Source organism: Dunckerocampus dactyliophorus, chromosome 14 (genome assembly GCF_027744805.1).
Source record: "Dunckerocampus dactyliophorus isolate RoL2022-P2 chromosome 14, RoL_Ddac_1.1, whole genome shotgun sequence".
Classification (NCBI taxonomy): domain Eukaryota; kingdom Metazoa; phylum Chordata; class Actinopteri; order Syngnathiformes; family Syngnathidae; genus Dunckerocampus; species Dunckerocampus dactyliophorus.
This window is the reverse complement of record NC_072832.1, coordinates 24,559,509-24,569,793: the sequence shown is the minus strand read 5'-3', so window position 1 is coordinate 24,569,793 and position 10,285 is coordinate 24,559,509.

The following is a 10,285-nucleotide window of genomic DNA, read 5'->3' as shown; positions in this document are numbered from 1 at the left end:
CATTTTTAGTTTGTTTTTGTTACATTTTCTCTTATTTTTTCACATTTATGGTCTATTACATTATTTTTATCTATCTTTTTTTTTTTTACGTTTTTAGCATGAACACATTTTTGGCATTATGACATTATTACTTTTATTTTTGGCATTATTAAATTATTTTTACTTTTTTTAGCATTATTTTGCTTTTTCCTTTTATTTTTGACATTTATTGTCTATTGCATTATTGGTACTTTTATTTATTTATTTTTTGCATTGTTTTTTTTTTTTACATGTCTTGGATTATTTGTACTTTTATTTTTACATTTTTGGCAATTTTTTACAGTTGTATTTTATTTTTTCTTTATTTTTGGCATTAGTTGAAAATGTATTGTTTAATGACTGATATGCAGTAGTGTGGTATATAATATAATAGTGTATATATAATGTATAATCTATGAATATGCTGATGCACCATTGTAGGTAGGTAGGAGCGTTAGCATTGTTAGCATGTTAGCGGGCGTCACCTGCTAGCGAAGTTAACGAGATGTCACATGGTCGTCGGGCTTTGAGCCTGCAGCAGGCGGGCGGCGCCGGCCGGGAAAGCAGCAATTAGATGCGTGCTTGTAAAAAGCATATTCAGATAAGGGGATGGGGGGGGGTGTGGGGGTCACTACGTGTCTTTTGTAAGAACAAATTGTCATGACCTAATGAGCGCTCGGTGGGAAAGTCCTCCCCCCCCCCCAGCCGTCTTTGCTGCACCTGCATCTACCAGTTCCCCCAGTGCGGCCCGTGCGTTCCGAACAACCCCCCCCCAGTGTTTGTATTGAAGGCAGGAAGCAAGCGAGTGTTTAATTACCATAAAATGCAGCGAGCGCACAAAGAATGGCAACATAGAGCTCATTGAGGTTATCAACAAGGGACCACTGCTCAATTGGGTCATTGATGTGATTGTTTGACAGAGCGGGCCGGAGCCGAAGCCCGGGCCGGGGCTGGGGCCGGGCCGGGGGCGCGGGAGCAAGCAAAGTTCAAAAATCCTCTCGGCTCAATCGAGAAGTTTGTCACAGAATCTGTTGGCGGCGCCTGTCAGGAGCCATTAGCGGCCATGAAAGGCCTCAGCGATCAAACGCAGCACATTTAATGACAATTTGCACGCCTTTGTTCCGGAGCCTTCAGCGGGCATGATCTCATTACAAGGGTGAACAGTTAGCGCCCGGGCAACGCTCGCTAACTCCTTCCTCTTGCTCCTTCTCCTCCTCTTGCTCAATGCAAACGCTGCCAGTCCTTCGCCGTCTTACCTGACGTCGGCTCAGGTGGCGGCGCCAAACACGCTCTTTAGCTAGCAGAGAGATTGGGAAAGGGGGCTTTTTGGGGGGCTTGCTGGCTCATTAATTGGGATTCACGGCGCCCTTTGACCCCAATGATGCGGGGTGACGGGGCAAACGGGAAGAGGCGATTGGCTGTCGGGGTTCAACGCTTCAACATGTCACCAGCGGTGGAACACAACACCTCTTTCTTTCAGCTTTCATTCCACATTTTCTTCTTCTCCCTCTTTCTCTTTCATCTTGTACGTGTAAAAGTCGAACTGCAGTTCGGTGTTGGTGGAAAATTGTGGCTAACAATTTTGTACGGCCAAAGTGCGCCTAACAAACGCACACGGAACCACGACCAACTCCTTGTAGCTTCTCTGCCTCCTATACAGCGCAGTGGCTGCTGAGGCATTCAAGTGCGCTGTGTATTTCTGAGGGTTTTTTTTACCATGCTCTGCTCCGTCTTCTCCTTCATCGTGTTGCTCTTTGCGTTCATCATCATGTTCTTCATAATGTTCTTTATGGTGTTCTTCCTCGTGTTCTTATTCATGTTCTTTACCGTGTTCTTCTTGTTCTTTGTATTTGTTCCGTACCGTGCTCCTCATGTTCTTTGTTTCCAAATGTTCTTGTTGATTGTGTTCTTCTTCTTCATTCTGTACCGGGCTCTTCTTCCTGCTTTTGTTTTTGTAAATCTTCATCATGTTCTTCCTGTTCTTTGCGTTCTTCAAGTTCATCATGTTCTTTACTGTGTTCTTCATGTTCTTCTTCTTGTTCTTCTTATTCGTTCTGTACCAAGATCTTATTGGTGTTCTTCATGTCCGTCATGTTCTTCATTGTGTTTTTCTTTGTGTTCTCGTTCTTATTCGTCCTGTTCCGTGCACTTCTTGTTTTTTTATGTTCTTCCTTGAGTTGTGTATCATGTTATTCTTCATCATCTTCTTCTTCTTCTTTGTGTTCTTCTTCTTTGCATTCTTCAAGTTCCTCATGTTCCTCACCGTGTTCTTCATGTTCTTCTTCTTGTTCTTCTTATTCGTTCTGTACCAAGATCTTACTAGTGTTCTTCATGTTTTTCTAAATGGAAAAAAAAGAACATAGTAAAGAACACGAAGAAGAACATTGTGAAGACAAACATGAAGAACACGGTAAAGAAGATGGTGAAGAAATTGGAGAAGAACAAGAGGAAGAACATTATGAAGAAAAGTATTTGGAAACACGTGAACATGAAGAAGAACCTGGTACAGAACGATGTTCTTTGTGTTCTTCTTGTTCATTCTGTACCGTGCTCTTCTTCGTGTTCTTGTTTTTCTAAATGTTCTTTTTCATCATGTGTTCTTTTGTGTTCTTCATCATGGTCTTCATCATGCTCTTCATTGTGTTCTTCCTGTTCTTTGTGTTCTACCAGTTCTTTACCATGAATGAATAACAAGAACATGAAGAGTCATGTTCTTGTTATTCGGTCTCTACCAAGCTCTTATTAGTGTTCTTCATGTTTTTCTAAATGCAAAAAAGAACATCAATAAGAACACAAAGAAGAACATTACAAACAGCATTGTGAAGACCAACATGAAGAACACAAAGACAAATAAGACCACAAAAAAGAAGAACATAACGAAGAACACAAAGAAGAACATTTACAAAAACATGAAGAACATGAAGAAGAATATTGTACGGAACGAATAAGAACACGAAGAACATAATGAAGAACACATGCTTTTTTTAAAATGTTCTTCGTGTCCTCTTGTTCTTTGTGTTCTTCTTTGAGTTATTCGTCATGTTTTTCTTTGTGTTCTTGTTCTTATTCGTCCTGTTCCGTGCACTTCTTGTTCTTTTTATGTTTTTCTAAATGTTCTTCTTCATTGTGTTGTTCTTGTTCTTCGTGTTCTTGTTTTTCTAAATGTTCTTCTTCATCATGTTGTTCTTTGTGTTCTTCTTTGAGTTCTTTTCCATGTTCTTACCATGTTATTCTTCATCGTGTTCTTCTTCTTCTTTGTGTTCTTCAAGTTCTTCATCGTGCTCTTCATGTTCTTCTTCTTGTTCTTCTCATTGGTTCTGTACCAAGCTCTTATTCCTGTTCTTCATGGTTTTCTAAATGAAAAAAAGAACACGGTAAAGAACATGAATAAGAACACAAAGAAGAACATTATGAAGACGAACAATAACAAAGAACACAAAGAAGAACATTATGAAGAACATTGTGAAGACGAACATGAACACAGTAAAGAACATGATGAAGAACACAATAAAGAACAAGAGGAAGAACATGTAGAAAAACAGGAAGAAGAATTTTGTACATAACGAATAAGAAGAACACAAAGAAGAACATATGAAAAACACCTGCTTTTCTAAATGTTCTTAGTGTTTTTCTTCTTGTTCTTTGTGTTCTTCGTCACGTTCTTTGTTGTGTTTTTCTTTGTGTTCTTCTTATTTGTTCTGTTCCGTATTCTTCATGTTCATGTTTTACTAAACGTGCTTCTTTGTGTTCTTCTAGTTCTTCATTGTGTTCTTTTCTGTGTTCTTCATCTTGTTCTTCTTTATGTTCTTTTTTGCATTCTTCTTGTTCTTTGTGTTCTTCTTCGAGGTCTTCATCATGTTGTTTACCATGTTCTTCTTGTTCTTCTTTGTGTTCTTATTCATGTTCTTTACCATGTTTCTTTCTTTTTCATCTTCTTGTCGGTGTTCTTATTTGTGTTCTTACTCGTTCGGTACCGTGTTCTTCTTCATGTTCTTCATGTTTTCTAAATGGTGGTCTTCTTATTCTTTGTGTTCCTTTTTGAGTTCTTCATTATGTTCTTTACTGTGTTCTTCATCTTCTTCATCGTGTTCTTTTTCTTGTACTTGCTTGTGTTCTTCTTGATCTTCCTCTTGTTCTTCTTCGTGTTCTTTGTGTTCTTTTCTTGTACTTGCTTGTGTTCTTCATGGTGTTCTTCATAATGTTCTTTTTTGTGTTCTTCTTGTTCTTTGTGTTCTTATTCGTGTTCTTTTCCAAGTTCTTCTTTTTTGTTTTTTTCTCTGTGTTCTTTCTTGTGTTCTTCTTGTTCTTCTTTCTTCGTTCGGTACCGTGTTCTTCATGTTCTTCATTTTTTTCTAAATGGTCTTCGCCATTGTGTTCTTCATCTTATTCTTTGTGTTCTTTTGAGTTCTTCATCATGTTTTTTACTTTGTTCGTCATCTTCTTTATCGTGTTCTTCTTCATAATGTTCGTCGTCTTCGTGTTCTTCCTCTTGTTCTTCTTCCTTATGTTCTTCTTCTTCTTCCTCTTGTTCTTCTTCTTCTTCTTCTTCCTCTTGTTCTTCTTCTTCTTCTTCTTCCTCTTGTTCTTCTTCCTCTTGTTCTTGTTCTTCTTCTTCTTCCTCTTGTTCTTCTTCCTCTTGTTCTTCTTATTCATTCTTTATCCTGCTTGTCTTTGTGTTCATGTTTTTCTAAATGTCCTTCATCATCGTGTTCTTCTTCTTGTTCTTTGTGTTCTTCTTCTAACTCTTCCTCTTGTTCTTCTTTGTGTCCTTGCTGTTTTTCTTTGAGTTCTTCATGTTCTTTACCATGTTCTTCTTCATAATGTAGTTCTTCATGGTGTTTTTAGAGTAGCTGTGTTGGTGCTTGTGTTGTGTGTGGAGGCCATTAGTGAGTTTTGTGTGTGTGCGTGTGCGTGTGTGTGTGAGACGCACGGCATGGCGCTCTCACGTGGCCCCGCCTCCGCCCTTGCCGCCTTTAAACTTTCTATTCTTATTTTTGCTTTCAAAGCTAGTAGCGTGCTAATGCTAAGCTGAACATGCGTCTCGTTCGCCGTTTGACGGATGTGTGGCGGGAAAAGTTGGGCGCTGGCTTCCGTAGGTGGCGACCCGCCACCAAGGCGCCCCGACTTTGAAGGCCGTGAGAAGCGGTGGGAACGTGTGATTTTCCCGATGACCAGGGCTGACGTTGGAATGAGGAAAGTTGAAATGATATGATTTCGCTGGCGTGCGGCGAGGCGGAAAACAGGCTCCTTGTGCTGCGCCGCCGTTTCTGTACCCCGTGAACCCTGAAATAATGAGCCTTCCTTGTTCATTAGCGTCCCCCCACCCCCACACCCCCGCTCGGCCGTGACACATGACGACGAGGACAATTGACCTTGTGTGTGCCCTTCCTCACCAGCGAGCGCTAACAGCCTTCATCCCATTCAGCCAATTAGCCGCCATGTGTCTCGCCATTAAGCTGCGTGTCTCCCAAGCGTCCTCATGGCGGCAACAAGACATGGCCTAATCACCCCCACCCACGCTCCCCAACCACACCCCCCACCAAGTTCACATCCACTCAGCGAGGAGGAGCAATGAAGCGAAACCACAAACACTCGATGGACGACGTAGCCTAGCGTAGGCTAGCTTAGCTAAATAACTACAAAACGTCTCAAAAGCTTTTATTTGACGCCCACCCCCCCAAACTATGCTAACACATTAGCTCATCTTTCTCTCAATCCTCTTAACTCAACGCATCTCATCTTAGTTTAGTTTAGCTTAGCTTAGCTTAGCTTAGCTTAGCTTAGCTTAGCTTCAGTCAGCAGTGAGCAAACAAATGACTAAAATGTACACTCACTCACTCTCTGCGTGACACTGGCATGCTACACCAACAAGAACATTACGGCAAACCTGAAGAACACCAGGAAGAACATGAAGAACACAATGAAGAACGCAACAAGGAACAAGAGGAAGAACAGGAAGAGCATGTTAAAGAATATGATGAAGAACACAAAGAACATGAAGAGGAACACAGTAAAGAAGATGAAGAACACTGTAAAGAACATGATGGAGAACTTAAAGAAGCACACAAAGAAGAGCATAAAGAAAAACTTGAAGAACACAAAGAAGAACACGGTACAGAACCAATATGAAGAACAAGAAGACCGCAAAGAAGAACAAGAAGAACACAACCAGGAACAAGAGGAAGAACAAGAAGAACACCGTGAAGAAGAACATGAAGAGTATGGAAAGAACACGATGAAGAACATGAAGAAGAACAAAGTAAAGAACATAAAGAACTCGAAGAAGCACACAAAGAAGAACAGGGTGATGAGGAACATAAAGACAAAATTGAAGAACACGAAGAAGAACACAATACAGAAGCAATAAGAAGAACAAGAAGACCACAAAGAAGAACAAGAAGAACACAACAAGGAACAGTAGGAAGAACAAGAAGAACATCGTGAAGAAGAACATGAAGAGCATGGTAAAGAACATGATGAAGAACTCAAAGAAGCACACAAAGAAGAACATGAAGAGCATAAAGAAAAACTTGAAGAACACAAAGAAGAGCACGGTACAGAACCAATAAGAAGAACAAGAAGACCACAAAGGTCAAACAAGAGTAAGAACGAGAAGAGCATAGTGAAGAAGAACACAGTAAAGAACGTGATGACAAACTCAAAAAAACAAGAAGAAGAACGGTAAAGAACATGAAGAAGAACATGAAGAACACCTTAAAGAACTCAAAGAAGAACAAGAAGAAGAACATTATGAAGAAGAACACGATCAAGACGGACATGAACACAGTAACAAACATGATGAAGAACACAATGAGGAACAAGAAGAAGAACAGGAAGAAGAACATGAAAAGCACGGTAAAGAACACGATGAAGAACACAGTAAAGAACATGAAGAACATGATGAAGAACTCGAAGAAGCACACAAAGAAGAACATGAAGAACGGGGTGAAGAGAAACATAAAGAAAAATTGAAGAACACAAAGAAGAACGGGGTACAGAACCAATAAGAAGAACAAGAAGAACACAACAAGGAACAAGAGGAAGAACAAGAAGAACATCTTGAAGAAGAACATGAAGAACACACTAAAGAACATGATGACAAACGCTAAGAACAAGAATAAGAACATGAATAAGAACACAAGGAAGACCATGAAGAACTCAAAGAAGAACAAGAAGAAGAACATTATGAAGAAGAACACGATCAAGAAGGACATCAACACAGTTAAGAACATGATGAAGAACGCCGTAAAGAACACAAAGTAGAACATGATGCGCAACACGGTGAGGAACATGATGAAGAACTTGAAGAAGAAAACATGAAAGAACACAAGGAAGAACACGATAAAGAAGGAGATTAAGAAAAACATGAAGAAGAACATGAATAAGAACACAAAGAGGAAAAAATTAAGAACACCATGAAGAACTCAAAGAAGAACAAAAAGAACATAATGAAGAAGAACACCAAGAGGAACATGATGAAGAAGAACACCATGAAGTACTCAAAGAAGAACAAAAAGAACATAATGAAGAAGAACACCAAGAGGAACATGATGAAGAAGAACACCATGAGGAACTCAAAGAAGAACACCAAGAGGAACATGATGAAGAAGAACACCATGAAGAACTCAAAGAAGAACAAAAAGAACATGATGAAGAAGAACGGCGTGAAGGAAGAATAGGGTTCCGAAGAAGATGAAAAAGCCAGAGAAGAAGAGCGTGAAAGAGGATGGCCGTGAAGAAGCCGACAAAGTGAGTTGTCGTGCGAGCACTCGTGCGCGGTGTTGTGTGTAGTTTAGCGCTGCTAGCGTTGGAAAATGCTAATGGGCTGACCGGCCGCTCACCCTCAAACAAGCAGAAAGAATAACAGAGCAGAATTCTTCTTCTGCACCAATGAGGAGACGGAGCCGCCAGCCCAGCGGCGCCGGGCGGCAGATTAGCGGCAGAGGGCGGGGGGACGAGGGGTGGGGGGGGGCAAGGCGGGGTGAGGTGTGGGGGTTTGTTTGAGGGCTGTGATGGGAAAAGAAGAGCAAACAAAACTTTATTCCTACGCTGTCATGTGACCACTCAACAGCCTCAAAGATGGAGGCGGGGTTTGTCTGGCGATGGGCGGAGCCTCACAGAAAAACACGACAACACGCTAACGGTGTGCTAACGTGATAAAATGCATGGTGACTTAATGGCGCCATGTTTCTTCTCTTTGCGTTTTTTCGTGTCAAAATAAAAGTCCTGTACTGATGTTGGCAAGTCGGTGGCCACGCCCCAGCAGTCGACAGCAAGGCGGCCTGGTTGTCACGTTGACCTTGGCAGGCGTTCACTTCCTGCCTGCTTCGTCACATGATAGCTGAGCTGACTGCTGAATGGATGAGGACGTTAGGCAGAGACAGGAAGTGGTTTTGTGATGGAAGTGTCGGTGATAGAGGTGTGTGTCTGTGTGGCCACGTTTGTGCTAACATTGCCAAGTCAACTTCAGCCCGCCGCTGGATTTTTCATTTTAAAAATAGAATGAATTGATTATTAATGAGACATATGATGAAATATTACAGTAATTTGCTATGAAGAAAAAAGCTAAGCTGTTTTGTTCTGATAGCTTAGCGTTAGCATATTTCGCGGCTTCTTTTCCCCAGGCAAGGCCGCCATATACAGGCATCGGCGGCGGGCGCGCGAAAGCAGACACGTACGGTGGCGATGCGCCGTGACCCCGGTCAACGTTTAGCAACCTCCCCACTGGCAGCGCGGCGCAGCTTCCCGCTGTGGGAGGGCAGAGGCGGCGGCGCCACTGGACGCTAATCCCGTTGGAGAGGAAAGAGACAATTAGTCTGCTTTGCCACGCTTCAGCGCCCTGAGCCGCTCCTGCCGAGCACAGACACTCACCTTCACCGCCACACGGATACACACACAGGCCGCCCTCGCGCTCGCCGTCTTCCACCAATGGCGACACTCCATGGGCAGGGCCTCTCAGATGATTGACAGGTGCTCTTTGACCTGAAAGCCTGGCAACTTCTTTGAAACGTCAGCTGTGTCTCAAATGGAGTACTTACAGTGCCTGAGTGTGTGAATGTTGACAGTGTAGTGCTGTCCCAAATCCATTACTCTGTCACTACTAACTTACCCAAAATATTTACTTTCTTCTTATTCCCCCCTTTTTAATGGTGACTTGCAACCACTTCGGTTAGTCCCCCCCCTTCCGCTACGTAGCAACTATTGAGGGTGGTAAGTGTCCATCAATGCTCATGCACACTCACCATACTGAGTGTGTTTTGTGCAACATCCGGGTACTGACAATGTACTTCTCAGTTTGTGTGCACACTTGTGCACTCAAAAGACTAAGTGTACGTATGCAAGTGTGCCATTATGTGCTCAAAAGACTAAGTGTAAATACCCAGTAGTTCACTTATACCAGTGCTTCTCAAATAGTGGGGCAGACGCCCTCGGGGAGCGCGGTGAACTGTCGGAGGGGCGTGAGAGGCAGCAAGTACTTAATGATAGTGCAGACCTGCCAACATGTACAAATTTATCGTACTCAACTTGCAATTTGACTCTTGAATACGCTTGTATGCTGCACGGCTCTCCAAGGAAGGCAGGCTCTGTCATTGGCACAGAGCTGGACAGCCTGACATCTGTGGCAGGGCAAAGGACACTGATTAGACTGGCGTCCATCATGGACCACCAGCATCATCTCCCAACACAAGAGCAGTTTCAGTGGCAGATTACTATCACTGCCCTGCTCCACTAATAGAATGATCAGATCATTCCTCCCCCACCGCATGCGACTTTTCAACACAACAGAGGGGGAGCGATAAAAACACACACATGACTGGACTTCACTTATCACGCGTTTGTTCCGCATTTATTTATTTATTCATTTATGCGAATTCCATTTTCTTATTTTTCTTATCTCCTCCTATCTTGCCTTGTTTGTTTTCTTTTTAAGTGTTTAAGTTTTTGCAGAGCTGCTGGAAATGTGAATTTCTCTTGGAGATTAACAAAGTACCTATCCATCCATCCATTATGCACTCAAAATACTAAGTGTAAGTACGCATGTGTGCACTTGTGCACTCAAAATATTGCACAGTAAGTACGCAAGTGTGCCCTAATACACTCCAAATATTGCACAATAAGTACGCAAGTGTGCCAATATGCACTCAAAATAGTAAGTGTAAGTACACAATTGTGCCCTTATGCACTCAAAAGACCAAGTGTACAGTTAGTACGCCAGTATGCACTTGTGCACTCAAAATATTGCACAGTAAGTACGCAACTGTACCCT